This window comes from Scylla paramamosain, chromosome 15, assembly GCF_035594125.1.
Source record: "Scylla paramamosain isolate STU-SP2022 chromosome 15, ASM3559412v1, whole genome shotgun sequence".
Lineage (NCBI taxonomy): Eukaryota > Metazoa > Arthropoda > Malacostraca > Decapoda > Portunidae > Scylla > Scylla paramamosain.
Genome location: NC_087165.1, coordinates 23,903,512 through 23,923,511, shown reverse-complemented (window position 1 = coordinate 23,923,511; position 20,000 = coordinate 23,903,512). Strand labels below are relative to the sequence as shown.

The window sequence follows — 20,000 nt, the reverse complement described above, 5'->3', positions numbered from 1 at the left end:
ATTCCCCCGAGAGGACGAGGCAGACAGCCAGTACAGGATTACATTTAAGCTGCTTCTGCGGTGGTCGTTTTTTCTCGCTGCTACTGTGGATCTGATTGGTGAAGAGCAAGCCCCGCGCGGCAGCTCTGACCAATCCCTCGTCGCCTCGGTGACAACAGATCTGGTTATACACATTCACCAAGGTGCTCGGTTTCGCTAGTTTTCAGAATCAAGCAAAACTTAGAATAGCTCAGTACGGGTATCGTTTCAGCCTCGGGGTCGCGAGGGTACGGGGAGAGGGGCGAGGCATGGGTGAGTGGCGGCGGGAGGAACTATTACCTGAGGCGCGGGGGCTGTGGCCTCCTCGTCTGGCCTGTCCTCTGGCGGCAAACTCGTCTATGCAGGTAATTGGATGGTGACGCTTAAGCCGGAGTTTAAGCATGAAGGTAAAGGGGAGAAGAGAGTGGGGGTGAATACAGCGGGTCAGTGAGGCGTGAATAGTATTTTTTGTCTTGGAGCTTAGATGGATAGCAGGTGGGTCTTCCGCATCGGAGCTGGTCACTGTTGTTGGTGTGGCGCGTGAGAGAAAGAGAGGGTGGAGCAGCGGGTGACGCGGGCAAGGCGTGAGGACCCCCATCTTTCTCCCCCCTCCACCCCCTACTCCTCCTCTCAGGTCAGCAGAGGTGATTGCATCCGACGTGTGGCGCAACTTCTTGGAAATAGATTTATATAACTTCTTGAGAAGGAAAAACACCAACCACAGCCTTTAATGTCTTCAGCTTACGTGGAGGGATTTGATTGCATAATTCAACGTCCTTTTGTCTTCGTCCCTCGCTAGTTCATCGGACTCTGCTGCCGGATGCTGCTTGCAGTATTCTCATCTTGTTAATTTTATCTCTCCTGCTTTGGAAGTAGTGGCAGGTTCCTTACATTACACCCTAAAGCAACTGAAATATTATCTTTATATGACGGGCAATTCATTATGAACCAAAGTATATATTAGATGTAAAATTATCGTCATATGTGGCAGTTAGCCTTCCTTTATTTTTCCGCCTCACCGTCACGGCACACCCTGGGGAAGGCAGTTCATTTATCCCACATGTGCAGACAGAATCCCCCGGGACAGTGGTGCGTCTCGGACCTGCAAGGAGCGGGGAGACAGACCCACCAATGAGCAACCCAGACCCGCCCCGCCGGCAGCGCCTCCACTCCCGGACCCAGCCGTGTCTTGAGCACCATTATAACTAAACCTAGCCACGACACCCTCGCCGCGGGAGCCCAGCGGGGTGCCACGTCGTCAGATGCCTCTTGCGGCTCATTGAGTTTTCGGTGAACTTGGAGCAGCGTAATATTTAGTACAGTGCAGTGATAAGTTATGATGAGCATACACTTGTTACATCACACGGTCCAGGGACATTACGTATTGAGAATATGTGTGCGAGATGTTTCCCCAATAGAAAAACCCGTACAAGTGGAAAACATAATTGTTATTGTTGAGAGAGAGAGAGAGAGAGAGAGAGAGAGAGAGAGAGAGAGAGAGAGAGAGAGAGAGAGAGAGAGAGATTTTTCTTGAGGATGACAGCTTCTTTAGGCGCACTGTGGTAAAGGAGGCATAGAGTACAGGTAATCACTCTGTCGTTTAAAGATTAGGCTGCTGCGCTGTTCTCCATAGACCTGATTATGAAAAGCCTGCGCTATTACCTTCCTGTGGTTAAGAAATGACACGGCAACACTCAGCATCGTGTATCTGTTTCACAAATGAGCGTCACATACAGGCTCTGCGATATCCCATCATTTTTTTTTTTTTTTTATGTAAATTCCACTCAAGTATATTCCTCTTTTGAAAAATTCGTGCATGAAGCTTTTACCCAAAATAATTCCTAACATGAACATTTTCCCTAACCTAACCTGAAGTAACCTAAACCTGAATAATTCTTCTCGTGAAAACTTTTCCTAACCTAACCTGATCTAACTTAACCCCAAATAATTTCCCTCTTGAAAATTTTTCCTAACCTAACCTGATCTGACCCAACTTAACACAAAGCAATTCTCTTGAAAAATTTTCCTAACTTAATTAAAGACAGTCTCACTAGCGGAGTTACTTTGTAGTGGAATGTTTGCGGGGAAAAATTGACCATAGGGGAACTTGTGGTATGCGCCAGCCACCACCTTGCGTAACGACAAAGATAGATAGATCACCGTCATGGCCAAGAGGAGCTCAGCACGTTGACGCTATCGAATAAAAATAAACAAAATAAAGTAAACATAAGTAGATACATAAAGTGGTCTTAGCATTGAGCATCAGAGGGCGCGGGCACGGGAGGCCTCGCCAAGGAGTTGTCTGGCCTCCGCCTATTGACTATATAAGTTTCCGAGAAAACTGCGCACTACTAATTAGAAACTGCCTCTGATGGAACTCTGGGCGCTCTGGGTAAGCTGAACTGGCAAATAAGTATTTTAACCCATTAAAGTCCAGCAGTGTGTGTGTGTGTGTGTGTGTGTGTGTGTGTGTGTGTGCATTTTTCCTAGTAATGCGCAAGACAAATAATTCAAATCAAGCAAAGTTCGAGATGATTTAAACACAAGTTCACGTACCAAACAGAACTACTTCCTAACAAGTGATTGCTGAATGAGGACTTAATGAGTGTGATGGGATGAGGACGAACCTAACCCACGCAACTTAACGCCCTCCGTCCTCACTATCATCACCACAGGGAATGTTGCCTAGAAACAAACGATTATGGTGAACAAGAAAAATGAGAAAATGTCTCTTCTTCTCTAAACAGCAAGGATGAATAATTAGTTGATAGAGGCCTTATGTATTTATCTATTTTCTTGTCGTTTTCTGTGTGTGTGTGTGTGTGTGGGTGGGTGGGTGGGTGTGTGTTTACCTAACTCGTGTACGCATTAAAGCTGCATGCAAGGTCTACTCGCGGCTTCCTGTTGCAAAGACTCAACGCTTTTTACGCTTTAATCTTCATCATCTTCCTGTTTCTCATTGTTACCTCGACCGCCATCACTACTGCTACAATACTGCTGCTGCTATTGTTGTGGCTGTTTCTGCTACTATTATTATCACTGCTGTTATTACTTTTGCTTCTTCTACTACTACTACTACTACTACTACTACTACTACTACTACTACTACTGGTGCTACTGCTAGTGTACCAGAAGTTGCGATCATGTTTCCTTTATATGAGATTTCATGTAAAAATTTTATTATTAGTAATATCTAGAGTTCGTGATGGGTGTCCCACCACTTGATATGAGAAAGTTCATTTTCATAGCTAACTGTTGCACACACACACACACACACACACACACACACACACACACACACACACACACACACACACACATTCTCTCTATCTCTCTCTCTTTCTCATTTATCTAACCCGTATGAGGTTTCGTTATTTCACAAAATGGTTGTTCCACTTCAACATTTCGCGAAATGATTAAAAAGATCATGTCCAACATTTTTTTTAAGGCTTTTAGCACAATAAGAACACCTTCTCACGGTCACACCGCTTCACACAAGTTCACCCCCATATTTATGATAAAAAAAAAACATTAATAGAACAAGAGCATAGTTATTACACAACTCAAACCTCTTTTAAACTCGATAACCACTTTATTTTTTTCAGGATTTCAAGTGATGACTAGTTGTTTGGGTGAATTTTACAAAACTATGGGTAACAGGGATTTTGCCTGGCTCTTATTCCGTGAACTGCGTAAGAATAATAATTTTGTCAAGTTATTATTTTCTTTTTTTTGTAATTCCACAATAAAACCGATTCCATACTCTGAGTTTTACTGTACTATCAAACAAGATTATCTGTACAGTAAGTTGTCGGGGCAGTGAACCGTGCTTCGAAGTGTTAGAACATGCGTAGAGTCAATCAGCCACGTCATCCCGCCTTAGTGTGTGGCCAGCTCTTGGAGGCAAGGCAGCGCTCCCGCCCAGCGTGTGAGGCGGTTTCTGTTGGTAAGATATTCGTATTATAGTTTATATTTTGACACGAAATGGTTTGAGGAGAGATGGAGGAGAAGGTGTGACTGACTGAACTTACGAGTGAGGCCGGTGTTCCTCAGTCTTGTATCCCGACTAGTCCTGAGCCTCTGTCCCTCCTTCACCGCTGGCTGCTGCTCCTTGCCGCGCGTCGTACTCTTACCAAAGATTTTGAGAACATTTTTTTTTCACATTTACACATACGTCGTTAGCTACTACAGTTTTGATTGATCTTACAGACTACCCTTTATTTGTCGGCATTATCTACAATATTGTGTAGCACTGAATGAATTGTTCTATAGTTGGATAATCATTATTCAATCCACAACGGAAGGTTTCTTCTCCACGTAAGGTTTCATTCTCTGCATGTGCAGTCCTTTCCTGTATAACACCTCCCCTTACTTTAAGCTGCTTACCAATTCTTCGTTTTCACCTCTTTATAGTCTCAGCTGTTTGGCGGTGTCTGGCATCCATCCCTCTGATAGTTACCATCGCTCACCACACGCGTGCTTCTTATCACCGTGGTCGCACACGTTCACTCTAGCCGGATACGTTTATTTAACTAGCAAAGGCAATATAACACAACTTCAAGTAGTACGTAGTTACAGATAGATAATTACAACTTAGATATGAAACTGTCGTTGACAACACTGAGTAAGTGCTGAGAAGATGTTTTCCACCACGGTAACAGATCACCAAACTACCGCATTACACTGAATGTAAACAGGATATTAACATAATTGGCTAATCGAGGTCTTACACACACACACACACACACACACACACACACACACACACACACACACACACACACACACACACACACACACTGCAATCATGTAAATTGAAAATATGGAAAAAAAAGACGTATATTTTCAAGTTATCCTTCAATTTAGTCTTCTTTCCTCTGTCTCTTCTTTGTGTCAGTGTCTTTTTTTATCCAGAGATAAAAAGAGGTTGGCGTAGGTAAGCAGGAAATTTCTAACAACAATAATCTGAATAATTTGAATTTGAGAAAATACACCATAAACCGTTGTGTTAAACAATGACACACACACACACACACACACAGGTTCAAATTCTGATTGTTCATTGACCTCAACCTGCAGAGGTATACATATAATTATTACAAAACATTATTAAGAAAAAAAAAAACTCGTAGACCAACAACAACCAAATACACACACACACACACACACACGTACGTCCTCGCATCCCTGTGGTCACTTTGCTGTTATGAGCTGCACACGTAATTAATTCCTGCGTCCTCTAAAGCATCCCGACACTGACACAGATGATGACATTCGTGGGCTTGGCGGAATATTTGCTGTCGAGTTATTGGTGACATTGACAAGGGGAAACTGTCGACATTTGGAGTTTCGAGTCTGCATTTTCATCTGGGACCGAGCGAAGGGTGACATGAGCTGCCACACACGCGATGCACGGCTACACTTACTGCCTGACGGTATTAATGGGAAAAATAAGTGACCGGAATACATAAGTTCGGCAGTCATGAATCAGCTGAACACGAAAGGAGGTTGTAAAGTCGAGGAGCAAACTAATGAAATTTAAATCGTGACATTACGATCACTTTTTTTTTTTTCGTTGTCAAACACATAAACCTTGAGATCCACTCGTCATGTATTTAATTATATAAGTTTTTTTCAGAGAGAGAGAGAGAGAGAGAGAGAGAGAGAGAGAGAGAGAGAGAGAATTTTTGTACCTTGCAGCACTTCAGAAAGACTTGTCATTTCTTACCATTTACGTGTGATTTCATGAGATTACAAAATTAATGTGAATGTTCCTCAGTTCTGATAATCCTTATACTTTCATATTAACCAAAGTGTGATGTTCCTTATGGCATTCCTGAAGCTCTAATACATAATGCTAAAAAAGTCAGACTATGCGAACAAGAAAACTAATGGTTGTGAAAAGTCGAGTTGAACGGAACAAAGGTTTTCAAATTAGAGTAGCGAGTCTGCATCGTAGAGAGGCGTGGACGGCGCAGAAGTATAATGAACCAGGTCATGCAGAGCTTAGTGGCAAAAATATTACTACCATAGCATTTGAATATTGCAAGAACATACGATTTTTTTTTATGGAAATTAACCGTGCTTCATGTTACATCTTCCTTGTGTATTTTCACTCATTTGTTTTTATCACCGTTATTTCATTTTGTTTTTCTCTCGCTGTTCATCGCTGAGACCACCATTTTGTCACTGATTGCGCTTTTTTACGTCCATGCATAAAATGACCTTCATGCACCCGTTTCTTCTCTGTTGTGGGAGTATTATTTTCAACAAGTTTCTTCCGTCGTGTATTATCCAGTTTTTCTCCTTCACCAGGCAGTCTTCGTCCAGCCTGAGATGAGGAGGGAGGAGGCACGAGGCTGTCTTTCCGTCCCCCCACACCTACCCTGGCAAGGACAGCTCACTGACACTTAAGGTAATCTCAAGTTCATGGATAATCATTTTTGTTTTCCACCTTCTTTAGTCCACCACCGCTCTACCTTCTCTTCTGTTGTGATTTGAGAGAAAAAATTGCCAGATAAAGGTTTAAATTTATTTTATTTCATTTTTTCTTGTGTTTTTTTTCTATTGAGCAGTTGGTTTTCTTCTAGTCCGTCTTTTAAATGAATCTACTCAACCACCAACACACACATACGCACGCACACACACACACACACACACACACACACGCTCCTCCGCAATAGTATAGATAATTAAGTGAATCATGAACTACAAGACCCTGCTTGCCATCACACACACACACACACACACACACACACACACACACACACACACACAACCTCAATAGTCTAGATAATTAAGTGAATCATGAACTACAAGACCCTGCTTTCCATCCCCTTACTCCTCGCCTCTAGCTGACTGTTATGTTCGTGCCCGCAGAATAGGAAACCTTAAGGCAGGGTGAACACTTCTTCCAATAGTCCAGTAGTACATTTTGGGAAGGGTTTTGGATACTGATATGAACTGATTGTTGTTTTAGATATTGTGCATACTTTTTCCTTTCAGTAGAAGTGCGCAGCTTAGTATTTCTTATGGTATTGTAATAGGATATTTGAATAGCCTACAAGAAAGTGAAGAGGCGAAGTAAATTTGTGTTCGGTAATTTTTTATTTTTATTTTCTTTTGTTAGGTTTGAGTGGTGACAAGTTCCTGTGGTGATGTTCGGAACTCTTTGTAATGGTGGTGACAAAAGGTTTATTATTATTATTATTATTATTATTATTATTAGTAGTAGTAGTAGTAGTAGTTACAGTATTATTATTATTACTGTTACTGTTGTTCCTGTTGTGGTTTTGGTTGTATTTGTTTATTGTTTACTATTATTTCTTGTTTCATTTATCTATTTTTTATTTCACTTTTTTAATGCAGTCGGAGTAATTCAGTGAGTAATTCAGTAATTCGTGTTTTAGGAAGTCAACACGTCCCTTCTATCTCCATCAATAGCAGACTTGAATTTAACAGGGCTCTCTGAATGGCCACCTTTAGGGATATTTTTACCATTACCTGTTGGGGCACGGCAGATTCTTCACCATCCCCCTCACTCTTTCAGTCTGTCCTCACTCTTTCATTCACTCACCTTCCATCTTTCTTCCTTCACTCTCGTTTTTTTTTTTTCATATTCCCTCACCGTTCCGCAGTTTTTTCATCATTCTCTCCTTGTCCACCATTATCTCATTCCTACTGTCCTTAACCAGTATCCTTCTTCACCCCTTCACAGAACCTCATCCCGTCTCACCCTTACCCTGTATTGTAATTCTCCCTCACCCTTTCCCTTCTCTCACTTCCCCCTCATCCTCCTTCACCCTAAACCCACCATCCTTCACCGTCCCCTTACTTCACCTTCTTTCTTCACCCTCCTTCCCTCTCCCTCACCCTCCTTCCCTCACTTTTCTTGGCAGTCAATTTACGAATGTTATTTGTGAACATTTTTCCTGCACTTACACTTTCACATTCTTTACACCTCCCCCTCTCCCTCCCCCTCCTGACCACCACAGCTTCCCCTCACCTTGTCTTAAACACCACCTGTCTTCTGCCAGCCCTCCGCCCCCTGTTCACTCTCACTTGTCCAGCTCCCACTTCTTTTTATTTTCTTTTTTATATCTTCTTCTTCTTGTCTTCATCATCATCATCATCTTTATTATTATTATTATTATTATTATTATTATTATTATTATTATTATTATTATTATTCTCCCTCTTCGTCTTCTTTTTTTTTTTTCTTCTTGTTCTTGTTTTTCCTCCTGCTCTCTCTCTCTCTCTCTCTCTCTCTCTCTCTCTCTCTCTCTCTCTCTCTCTCTCTCTCTCTCTCTCTCTCTCTCTCTCTCTCTCTCTCTCTCTCTCCCACCCCCCGCCACCCTCCCTCCCTCCCTCCCTCCCTCCCTCAAGTCCCTTACCCATTTTTAATCCAGATTTCTTTCTCCCTCCCTCCTGAAGTCAAGTCTCTCTCTGCACCTCAAAGGGAGCGGCGCCCCCTGTCACGGGTCTCGTGTTCCCGCTTCTTGTTTATTGGCGCGCGGGCATATACACAACCCACATGAAACGAAAACCACCGCAAAACACCACTCTCTCCTTCACCAACTCGCAAAGTAGGAGGGACGGGACGAGGGGGAAAAAGGAAGGGTTAAGAAGAAGAAGAATGATTAGGAAATGTAGGGAGGATAATGGTTTGGATGAAGGATAGGTTATGTGGACGAAAAGAAGAAAAGGAAAGGAACAAGAAAAAAATAAGACGGGGAATGAGGGAGGTAGGATAGGAACACGAGGGATAGAAATTGTATATAGTTCGATGAAGATAAAGGAAACCAAAATATAAATAGAATAAGAAAAAATAAGGGTAAGTGAAAAGTAAGGGAGAATGAGCAGAAGAGAGAAGGAACATGGAGGAGTACCAGCAATAATAATCACGTAAAAGGGACCCTGGCTAAAGGTAACACAAAAGAAAGCCCCTCTGAAGTCTGAAAGTACCAGTCCTCAAAGCGTACAGTCTGAATTAACCTTCTGTGTAACCTATCCGTGGCGACTACATCTGGAAGGTCTGGGGGCAGCAAAGGCGCCACTAAAAATCTTCCTGCGACTAACTAAGCGTTAAGAAATAAGAGGCCAGCCATCCAAGCCTCGGAGGAGAGTTTAACCAGGAATGCCTACCTAATCAACTAGTACTTCATATTTTCTCCTGGTCATTACAAGCTTCCTTCACCTTACAAGTCACAGGGGGGATCTGAAAGAACAGTAACTGTATATCACGCCTTCAAATGCAGGATTAGGGAAACAGAAGTGAAAATAAGTACAGTTTATGTTCCCGGTCGCTGCAGTCTTCCCTCACCAGGCGAATAATCACATGAATACCGGTATATCTTAAATGTATATAGACACCATAGTTTAAATTGTTGAATAAAATAGTAATAGACAGCACCTTAACACATAGCTCTTAATTATTATTAGTACACGTATTTTTATCCTTTATTTAATTTCATCATATACTTTTTTCCTTCTCATGGTCATTACCTTCACTCCTCCCTTCACTCACCTATAGATAACATGAAGGTATGCAAGAAAGTAATCAGACCACACTTCAATTGAACGTCCACTACCAACACAAGCCCCATAGGTCACCGTGCTGATGCCATCCAACAGTGTCAAGCCCCAAGATGGCAGGGCGCAGGGTGGGGCGCGTAGGCTTATCAGGAGAAAGGAATGTGGGGACCGTAATAGGTAAAGGGTAATGGGTTATGGCCTCACGGGGGATCTCCATGACTCAGAATTGGCAGAAAGGTGGGATCCTGGGAGATGGTGTACTGTACTGCGTCACGCTCTTGGGGGAGGTGGCGGAGGCGAGGGAATGGGCCTGGGAGAGTATTAATGTGGAGGAATTTTAATCTTTTTAATTTTTTGGGGGAAACTTTTGTCCTTCATGTCCAATTTCCTTGCTTGTCCTGTCATGTTGTTGAATTTTGTGGTTATTTTATCTCTTTGTCATCATTCTCTCTCTCTCTCTCTCTCTCTCTCTCTCTCTCTCTCTCTCTCTCTCTCTCTCTCTCTCTCTCTCTCTCTCAGGCTAAGCGTCATGGCGTGGTGTTGTGAAGGACTCGAGGCAAAGGCGCCACCAAGCTACCTGCCTATTCATGCCCTTTGCTGAGGACCTCCACTCTTGAACGGCTCACACTCTCCATCGCGCTAAAAAATCGGGGTCTCCTTGCACGCCCTCTCACCCAGCAAAAACCTCGCGAGCCATGCACTGATGAACATTAAGTTACATGCGGCAAAGGGGGTGCGCGAAATGAGCTCAGAAGTACTACATCCGAGTTCCAAAGCTTTGCCACTCCCTCCCTTGGCTGGAGTTCGCTGGCCAAAGGTAGAGAGTTGAGGTGAGGTTGTGTGTGATGAGGCGTGCGCGAGTTAGTTTGACTTGTGTGATGACGAGGCATTTTAATTGTAAGTTTTCATCAGTAACTCGGTTATAAAGTCGTGTTATTACATATGAAAAGATAAATAAAGCACGAAGGAAGAGCAAATAATAGCAGGCTTTTTGGACATTATAAGCTGTTTGTGATACGATGCGCTATCTAATCTAAAAAAAAAATATAAGAAATGTTGGATAGTAAAAATCAAATGCTTCTCTACACCCACATTGTAAGGACACACACACACACACACACACACACACACCATAGAGAGTGAGTTTCGTAGAAGTATTACTAAAGTTACACCTTTTCTTCACCAACTCACACCTAACATCTTACGTGTGATCGTCCATGCACCTCATATACTCGGATGCTGTCTAGATTACTCCTGAGTCATGAAGCCCCGATGCCGGCGGTTCAAATCTTGCTCTAATCTCTGCCATTTCGGTCATGGCAGCGGTTACCTCCCACCCAGAATCACAGAAACTCTTTAAGCGTGGCTGTGCAAGTGCGCTTCTAACACGACTAGAGTGGCAAATTATTTCCGTAGAGAGAGAGGGCAAAGAAACACACACACACACACACACACATCATGGCACTCCTCCAAGACACGGCATCGCTTCGTCTCATCTCGGCACGTCGCACTAAATTATCAACACAATCATTACCTGACAAATGATCCATCAGGGCATGTGTGTCTGGCACTGCGAGGCACCGCGAGGCACCACAGGACCACCCTTGGTGTTGGAGGGTATACCAGGGAGGAGGAGAGGGAGGAGGAAGGGCGTGTGCGTAAAGAGAGAATATCTTTTGTGAGGTTTGGTAGTGGTAGCGGCGATCAAAGGGAAGGTAAATGTGATTGTCGTGACAGATGGTGGTAGTTGTGGTTATTGATGATGATGGCTTCATGTGAGTGTTGTGGCGGTGGTGAGGGAGGCTGAGGGCATTTCTGGTGCGGGGAATGGCTCTTCATCTTTGTTATTACCCGGCTCGTGTTGGTCCGTGGCGCCGGTCATCACGGGGGCATATTCCTTCCTCACGCCCGCCAAGATGTCGGAAAAAAAATGGATGCGTCACGAGGCCTTCTGGTTAAGTGTCACCGTGGCCGTAATGACCACCATCGGGATGCCTCGGCCTCGGGCGAAGATGAGTGTTGTGTTATCGCGAACTGACACACTTGTCATTCTGTTATAGCAGTGAAGCATATCATGTACATTTTCCCCCGACGATCATCGAATTTCACGTTCTCTTTTGTTTAGCTAAAAAGCGGAAGAACGCAAGACGTCTTTCCAGCGAATTTATCATTTCTTTTTTATATTAAAGTTGTTCTAAGATTTATTAACCGTGTTTGCTGCAGGCATGTTGTCAGGGCGCGGCGGCTGTACAGTCATTTTATTAGTTTTCAAGTGATGGTTTCTCACAAGCTAACTGAGCAGTCTTCGTTTTTCATTAATTCTTGTAACTCGAATAGCGCAGAATTACTCGGGTGTAGCCAACACTCGGTGTCTCCACGCAAATCCTTCTTCATAAATACTTAATCCCTCTCAGCTTTTCTTGCAGCATTACCCTTTTAACACGGAGAATTACCTCCTTCAGAAAAAAAGGGACATACCAGCAAGAAAAAAATTGACAGGGGAAAATATATCTTAATGTGCGTAGTTAGGGTGTTTGCTTTTTTCTACTCCCCTTCTCTTTTAGGCGTGGTGTGGGAGTGGCGAAGAGGGGGAGGAGGAAGAGAGGAGAGGAGAGGAGAGGAGGGGCAGAAAACGAGTGGTGAGGTAGAAGAGGGAGCGGGGACTAATACTGGGAAGCGGAGGAAAACACAAAGCAATGAGCCACTTGGATACTTGAATTATCGTGCTTTATGAGTGTAATCGTGCGCCTGGTAATCTCAACCCTCGCGGAATCTTGGCCCCAAACCACAAGGTGCGCGGCGCCACCAACATTTATTCTTTCACCTGTGTACACTCGCGACATTCACGGGAAACTGAAAAAAACAAATTCTTCTTAGCCAGTCATTGTCGATACTTGTCTGTGCACACTTACTTGCTCACACTTGAAGTCATCTGCTCCCTCACACCTGAACTCACTTGCTCCCTCACACTAACTTAACTATTTCCTCACTTGAACTCACCTGCTCCCTCACATAAGTCTACTTTCTCACATTCAACCTACTTGTTCATTCATAGCAACCTTAACTGCTCCCTCCCCCTGGCGGCTCGGCGGGGATATGCAAGTCGGGAGTGGGGAAGGAGAGAGGGAGGAAACCAGGACGGAAATAAACGGAAGTAACAAGTAAACCTGAGTGAAGAACACGTGGGAAAGGTGTTGGAAGACGCGCCCTTCACACACTGGCGTCACACCCCCTACAATGCCGTCCCCTCACTCAACAGAGCTAGCCTCACCTATTACACTCCTGCCCATCCCAGCACTTCGGCATCGCATGTATTCCCGCCCCCTACAATTCCACAGTCCCGCTCCGTTAACGCTCCAGCGATCCCCAAAACTGCCTCCCCATCCCCCGACTCCTCGTGACTTCCCCTGCAGCAGATGGAGAATGTGTTAGAGCGCCGCGTTTATATTTTTGGGAAAACAGGTACATCAGATAAATGAGGTAGACAAGCAAACGGAGGCGGCGGCGCGGGTGACGTGCCGAGGTGGCCCGCTCTGGGAGGAGGACTGGAGGTGCCTCGCCTGCCGCCCGACCCTCCGTTTTTGCAGACTCTCGCCCACTAATTTTAGTTCAAATATGCGTTTTAACCATAATACTTACGACGAACCTCTTGATATTTACTACACGGGTTTTTGCGCGGCGCCTCGTAATGTTGGCGCGAACTTGTGCGGTTGGCAGGCTTGAGGGCCACTCTGTTTTCCGGGGATTAATGCCTCGTGCCCCGGACCCGTATTGGCGGCCGCTGATGCTATCGGTGGCCACGGCGCTACTTTCCCCGTCAAGGCGCTGACGTGACTGACAGATAGCAGCTTTTTACTCCCGTGCCGCCGAGCTCACAAAGGTATCATCAGATTTGGCTGCAATTTAACTCAGGATAAATTAAGAACAAGAAACTGCGTTTCGATCTTTAGCGAATATTGTGGCGCATTATTTATATCTTTAACATTATGGAACACTGTAAAATTGCATGTATGCATAGTAATATATATAATTATTCTCTTACAAACGCACCCTATTTTCAGGTTGTGAATATTCTTAAACTGGTCTGTCCTCAGCATTAATTCTCACGACTGACGGTTTTCCTGACCTCATCCTCAGCGGAGTGTGCAAGGCTGTGTGTGTGTGTGTGTGCAGCATCAGTAGTATGATTGCCAGCAGTGTCTTCCTCTCCCCCAGGGGCGGTTGTGTGGCCTCGACGTGCACACAGGACAGGTGACGGGCGGGGATGAAGCTACTACCTCCACCACCATCACCACCATCGGCGTGAGCGGATGCAGCAGTAATCCAGCACTTCACCTGCACCAGTTTTCCAAGGCGTTGGCTCGGACCTGTACGTGGTGATCTGGCGGGAAGTATTCTTGTGAGGAGGAGGAGATGAGTCAGTAGGATCAGATAGGACAGCGTCTTGTATCTTGTGTGGTGAAAGCATTGGAGAATAGTTTAAGTTTGCAATATATAGACAATTTGTTAAAAATAAAACATATTTAGCCTTGACATTTTTGCTCTTTTCCTGCAGTTAGTGGCGGTGTTCCCTTGCGACTACTGCTGGACTTCAGCTCCCGAGCCTTGCTTGATCCGCACCTGCACAAAGGTAGTGTTTTTTCTGATAATGTTTTCGCCTGTGGTCTTTCAGGCTTAGCCTCGCATATGTCCAGTAGCTTAAGGAGGTCAACACTGGTTTTTGTAACTGTCACTACACAACACTTAACTTCTCTTTAAATTCCATTGAGAATATTAGTACTGTATGTATAGTTGCTGTTCCTTGTGAAATAGCGAGCAAACGGGATACGATAGAGGAGATAAGACCTAGAAAGGAAAATGAGCTTCAGACTTATTCTTTGAATTGGTTTATTAAAGGTCAGTACTTGCTGAAAAGTTGTCAACCGGATGAGCTGAAACGGAATGAAAATCACGATAAAATTTTCACGAAAAGTAGGGGATTATTTTTAATAGAAGAAGTAGAGGTGTGAACTCATTATGTAGGGCGTGTGCTAGCAGTAAAACTGAGAGAGAGAGAGAGAGAGAGAGAGAGAGAGAGAGAGAGAGAGAGAGAGAGAGAGAGAATCTATAATTTTTCCCTGTTGGACACTTGCCCACTTGCCCTTCAGTTACAAGTGAATTTGAACAGGCAGAATATTGCACAAACTAGTCAAACAAGTTGATGATGCCTCTTACAGCCAAATTTCCCACTTTTTCATACTGGTTCTGGCGCGTCCTCACACCTGATAAGCTTGAGGTGGTGGTTTTGGTGTGTTCAGTAGTAGAATATCATGTTTTTGTGCAGTGGAACTGAATTGTAGTTTGTGTAATCTGCTTTCCATCTGTATTCTTTTTTGTTAAGGGCAGCCTGCTCGTCACTCGAGGCGCCGCCCCGAGTGTCGCGGTGTGCTCTGCCGGCGTCCCTCTCAGATGTCTCAGTTGCTGTGTGCTTCCTCACGTCTTTGTTGATTTTAGCCGTGGAAGAGAATGGCAGTGTATACTCGATGCTCAAGGACAGATAATATTTGTCTCAAGATTAGCACACTGGTCCTGTGCCACAGCCCTCACAGCAGACTGCAGCAACTGAATCAGAAACACTCGAGTGGATTGCCAAGATTTGAGAATCTCTCAATATATACGAGCAGTTTCCTTTATGAGGGCTGGAATGTCTTACTCGAGGTGAACTGCCACAATCATGTGCTATATAATTACTCTTCTAGGTATCTCCTCCATATTTTCAGAAACAAGCGTAATGTTTACTCATCACGCTATCAGTCCAACTCGCAAAGATCTGTGGTTGATAAGTGTGGTGTACGTGTTTGTAATGATTATTTACGGCTGCTCAAATATGAGGCGCAAGATTTTCAGCTACTGGAAATCAACACGGCTTTGTGTTCATTTATTTATCTGAATATATTTTCCATATAAAGCACACTTTCAGAGGTACAGCACCTCGAGCACAAAACCTGTTCTAAATTCAAAAGAACTTCCATGAGCAGTGGACAAAAAAAATTGTGTGAGGCACCGAGCTGTGTTGGTGACGCTTTTCACCACGATGACAGGACGGTGATCTGCCACTTGGTAATGGTAATGGTGAATGTTATTGAAATGTATGTCTAAAGGTAATGGTGAATGTTATTGAAATGTATGTCTAAATTGTATTTGGATAAGTTTTCTTTGTGACACGCACGGCGCAATGGTGATCTTGGTGTGGGAGCGCGAGGCGGCACCTCAAGGTTTTGACGTCACGCGGGTGATCACTGAGGTAGCTAGGCGGCTGCCCATGTCGTTAGTCACAATCTGTTACGACAACAAAATGCATTATATATATATATATATATATATATATATATATATATATATATATATATATATATATATATATATATATATATATATATATATATATATATATATATATATATATATATATATATATATTACATTAATAGCCTTCCAAATTCTGGTGTTTTAAAATTTCATCCATGTAATTAAAAATTGATTGTCAGAATGGCAGCCACAGTGAGAGCAGGTTCATGATTCTTACTAATTACGAATATGCGAATGACCATCCCTACTTATAACAACACTTAGAACAGTTATTTTTACCATACGTACAATGAACACTGCCATCACTGTTCTCCGTCCACCACAGTCCAATACTCATCATCATCGCCACCATCCTCACCACGTCCTTTCTCAGCAAGTCCACTATCCTCTGCCATCACCACCACCTTGTTCTTTCTTATCTTTCTCCAACTCGAAGTCTTCCTTGGGGCTTGTGGACATAAAAGTAAGGTCCAGTGCTATCCGGGACGAACTTGGCATCTTCTTCCCTCCTGTTGGTTAACGACACAGAACGTTGATGAACATTACACATTTATTGGTGCAGTGCTTTTTTTCTTAGTGTCACGTCTTCATATTCTCACTTACATTGTATAGTACATGCCCTGTAGTGATGTTTTTTTATAAATGCTCAACAGAAGCGGTTATTATAATGAACGGTGTTGTGTTGGTAGGGAAAATATTGTGCTGGCATATAAGAAAGGGCTTGTCATGGTCGTATGGTAGGTAATTATATATAGTGGTAGTTGCTTGTAATTAAGGTGTTGGTGTAATGGGCATGGGAGCTGTTATGGTATGAAATGTTTGCGTGACCGTTACTGAAGTCACTTGTACCATAATATTTGTCAGCGTTTTTATGTTTATTTTTATTCATTCTGTCCACAATCACTTTATAAACACACGGTGGTAGCTTATGTATTCGTTTATTGATAAGATTGAGACTATAATCAAAACCTTTGTTCATCCCAACCACACCACATTAAATTTCTACTGCTATATATAACTACTAGTCATTCGAGTTTTCACCAACCATACACGACGTGACCCATACTAGCACTCCCCTCTCCACCAACCCAGCACTCTCCCTTCCCACTCTCTCCCCTAGCCCACCACGTCCCAGCGATGTAATCACACACCACTCACCTGCATAACCTCTCCACTCTGACGCCGTCCACCGCCATGTCACCCAGCGCTCTCAGAAACACTTCTCTCTGCCACCTCCAGCAACGACACCACATCCACTCGCCTGTCACCTCCTCCCTGCGTCATCTCTCACGCTGAAAATGTTCAGAGCCAGATGAACACACACACACACACACACACACACACAGACTTTGGACAGGAAATTCACAGCTATTATTATAAAGATTGAAGAGACGATGGTACTTTTTTTTAGAGGGGAAGTAGTGACATGGTGGCACTCTCGAGGGAGGAGGAGCCTATAGGGAAGTCATGGGAAGATGAGGGAGCGAGGGAGAAAGGCGAGGTTTAGCAAGGGGAAAAGAGTTGCCGAGGGAGGAGGGGAAAGACGATGATGATATTACGTTGGAGGAAGCAGAGGATGGGAGTGGCACTGTGAAAGCGATGGGAAGGGGACGTCTTGGCACTACCGAGCGGCACTTTGTCTCCGTCGGGTAGGCACTCTGTCTCCCCCCTCCCCGCGCCGCGACAGTTATTGCCGAAGTCTCATTACACGGCCAAACAGCCGCCTAATTGGACCAGAGGAAATACGAGTGTTGATGTCACCCCGTCACCGCCTCCCTCCCTCTCTCCCTCCCTACCCGCCCCACCCCGAGACCCGCCAGGTACACCGCCCTGGTTTAATGCAAGTCTGATAGCAGTTTTAATTAGTCTTATTCTAGACTGGTGTGTGTGTCGGGCAGGGGGGGAGAGTCCTGGCGGGTGGCACCGAGGATTAGTAATACTGGCCCGCCCTGATGGAGGTGGGGGAGAGAGAGGGGGAGAGAGAGAAAGAGAGAGAGAGAGCACTTGACCACCCGCGAAATTATGAAACTCAAAACCGTAAAGAAAAAAAAAGAAGAAAATTGTGCATTTCGTATTTACTCAGGTGGGGACGAGAAGAAGAAAGAGGAACAACAACAGGAAGGAAGAACTTGATGGATAGAGAAGAGGGAAAGCTGTGTTGTTAGAAGAGAAAAAACAGCAGTAGCAAAAAGAAAAGAAAAAAAAATGTTATTAATGGATAGAGAAGGGAGGCTCTGTTACAAATTTCAGTGCCAGTTGTATAAGTTTCAGTGCCAGTGTCGATGTGAGAGGAGTGAGGATCAAGATATCAAGTGCCACCCTAGCAGTTAGTTGTCAGGGCTTGGGGTGCCAAAAGTGGGGGGATATGCACGGTAGAGGTGCCAGAACTGGGGTGCTAGTTTTAAGAGGGTGTCAAGTCAAAGTGCCAATGTTAAAGGGGTTATCATTTAGGGTGCCAGTCAAAGAGGGCCATACACAAAGGGCTTCAATGTGATGGGGGGGGGGGTTTAGTGGAGTACCTGTGGGCCTCCGGGAGTTCTTTGCTCACTACGACAGGAGGAAGTGGCTGGGCTGGAGGAAGGACATTAATTGGAGTCAAGTGAAATATTATGGTCATGGATTTGTATTATTTTCGTACTTTTCTTGTTTTATTTTTTACGAATTTTATCTTATTAACTACCAAGGCGAGAGAATGGTATTATTTTTCATGACTATTTAATTCCCTCTAGGGGTGACGTAAGACACGAGGGTGAGAAAAGACATCCTTTCCTTTGCCAGTCTTCACCTCTTTATCTCTAGCCACATCTGAAAGCCATCATTTCATTCAGCACCCGTTTCCACATCCAGCACCATCGCGCCCACCTACCGTGCACTCACCTCACTTATTCCTGTCTCCTGCTGTCTTTATGTGAACGTTCTACTTCTTCCTGCAGCATCTCCACTAACGAACTCTACCTGAAATATTAAAGGTATCATTAAGAAAACAATTATGGTTTGTTGTCGCGTCTTGCTTTAAGTTTAATATGATTATAATGTCAGTTGTCACCGAACATCCATATGCTTATCTAAAAATTAAGTTTTGTTTCACTGACACGAACACATGTTTCGCCTTCTTCAGACCATCTCTCACCTGATTCACCAAGCCTTGTCTGCACGAGCCAAATGCTCAGTCTGTTTTCTCTATCAAGAGAGCAATAATTAAGGCCTTTCGTCCCACGCAATGGCCCATTTCCGAAGGCTCCACACAGCTGTTTTGCACACTTCTCTCAACTCCCTCGAGTAAAACAACATCACAACACTAACGTTTTCCAAGAACAAAGCCGACCCAAGCAACCAAACACTGCCACAAACCGAAACAGCAGCATGACCCTCCACAGCTGGCAGCCACATTAACCAGCGGCCATAAACCATCACAACACGGCCGGGATGTCACGAAGCCGAAACAGTAGCGGCGCCGACCTCTCCAGGCGGTCGCTGCTGCCATTATCCCCGCCACCCCCGAGACATTTGTAAATGACACTTGTAATTACCCACATTAACTACAGTGTGTGTCAAGAATAAGTACTGGAGAACAGGATTATATAAACATGTTAACTCGGTGACGAAGGAGACCGATGGTGAGGAGGGGGGCAGAGGGAAGGGGTCTTGTTTGGTTAGCTGAAAGACTAGTCAGGCGGGAAGACTCGAGCTTGTAAGACGAGGGAAAGGAATGGCCCGTAGTAAAGACTCCCCGTAGTACATTGTATTTTATGAAGGGGCACGAAGTGAGAGGTATTCAGACGCAAAGAAAAACGGTAAGGAAGGAAGGGGAGGGCGTAACTAGAAAATGGATTGAGGGAGATGGAGAGATTGAGGAGAATGAGAAGAGAAGAGAGAGAGATCAACCAACCATCTTCTCTCTCCTTCACGACACACAACAGGCAAGAGAGGGATCACTCCTTCATTTGCAACAGAGGCGGCGATGGTGGTGACGGTAGTGGTGATAGTGGTGGTGGTGGTGACGGTTCCCTATACGTCTCCAGGCCCTCCCAGCCCTTCCCGCCCCTGCAACATTATCAACATCTCATCAGGAGCGTCATCAAAGGGCTTGTCGTCTCCGT

The 20,000-nt window shown here is 44.3% G+C and overlaps 1 long non-coding RNA gene across 12 annotated transcripts in view; it reads left to right on the top strand.

Moving 5' to 3' along the window:
• The first annotated feature begins 3,893 nt into the window (after positions 1-3,893).
• LOC135107709 (uncharacterized) overlaps positions 3,894-20,000 on the top strand; it is a 31,842-nt gene continuing 15,735 nt past the window's right edge. For 5 of the 12 annotated variants that reach the window (XR_010271899.1, XR_010271898.1, XR_010271909.1 and 2 more), the window contains exons 1-4: positions 3,894-3,964; positions 6,334-6,433; positions 13,768-13,921; positions 14,108-14,182. This is a non-coding gene — a long non-coding RNA (uncharacterized LOC135107709). Of the gene's footprint in view, positions 3,965-6,333; positions 6,434-10,071; positions 10,383-13,767; positions 13,922-14,107; positions 14,183-14,932; positions 15,732-17,020; positions 18,973-19,018 lie in introns of those variants that run through there. The other 7 variants (XR_010271905.1, XR_010271903.1, XR_010271904.1 and 4 more) reach the window with 7 other exon arrangements.